Genomic DNA, 1,423 nt, shown 5'->3' on the forward strand with positions numbered 1-1,423 from the left:
TGTTTAGCAATGTTATAAGTGGCTGAGTTTTATTTTAGTTGTTTTTAGTTCCTTCTATGCTATTTAATCTTATTTTTTTTATTATATGGCTGTTTTAATTTTTTATGTATTATGTGTTTTATTGATTTATTTTTGCTGTTTTCCTTTATTCTCTTGTTTTTAACTTAGTTTCTGTACAGCACTTTGGTCCTGTGCTGGCTATTTTAAAGTGCGTTATAAATAAAACTGGGTTGGATTGCAGTAATTATCATAATTAGTATTATATTTATTTATTCTCATGACTTATTTTTATGATTATTATTTCGATTATTCGCGAGTGCTCTTGATGACACTAATGAATAGCTAACTGTGATTAAAAAGCCAATTAGAGAGACAATTAACTGAACATCATTATTAAAAGGGAATAGTAACAATAACAATACAGCGCTGTAATGTAACAAATAAATCACTCCCAGTTCTCACTTTTTTGGAGTATTATATGTTCTGTAACAACATGTTAGAACAGTGGTATCATGATATCCCTGGTCTCTTTCAAAAACACGGGACTATATAAAAGTTTAGGATATGAAGTATAAAATATAGTAAACAGTATAGTCATGAAGTATAGAATACTTCAGCCGACACCCTCTTTCCGTGTTGTCGTCCAAAAGGATCGTGCACATACTGCATGGACTTAGACAATACTATGTTGTCTGCGTGCTTTTAATATATTGTCATATTCAAATACATGTAAAGAGGAATGCCCACATGTGCATATCAAACCTGTATGGTACAGTTATGGGAAAATGTTTTAGGTGCCTGACATGTTAACCTTCATGTGTTTGATCAGTCCCTGCTCCATTCATCCAGATACAGATGACACAATGTGTCGCTGGATCATGATACCATCGTTCCTACAGACAGTGTATGCTTTCTCTACTGCAAGCTGCTATGGTGATTCTCATCTTTTGTGTGAGAGCGTGTGCTCTATTTTCCCCTAGGGATCAATAAAGTATTCTGATTCTGATAACAGGTGAACAGCATGTATTGGTTTGATTTAGGCTTTTAATCTGGGCCGCATTCCATTTGTGTGAGGGAGTTTTAGGACACACTGACATTGGATAACGCTGTCTGTCACTGCACCTGTGAATTTCCTGTCAAACAAAACGTCTTAAGTTACTTTTTGTTGTTTATGACAATATTTAATTTCCAGCTTAGTGTGACATCTCATTTAAGCTCTGTGAACTCATGGCAGTGTAATGTAACGTAATGGCTTACCACTGTTTACTCTGATTAACGTGCACCACAAAGACACCTGGCCACACAGCTGAGCAATACAATCCTTACGTGGATACACAGTGTGAGCTTCTGTTCGGTGTATCTGAACATGTGTTTAAAACAATCGATCCATCCTGCCAAAACTGCACAATGCTCAGTCAGTCGG

The sequence above is a fragment of the Pundamilia nyererei genome, unplaced genomic scaffold (assembly GCF_000239375.1).
Source record: "Pundamilia nyererei isolate P.nyererei 1_Seehausen unplaced genomic scaffold, PunNye1.0 scaffold00001, whole genome shotgun sequence".
Classification (NCBI taxonomy): Eukaryota; Metazoa; Chordata; class Actinopteri; order Cichliformes; family Cichlidae; genus Pundamilia; species Pundamilia nyererei.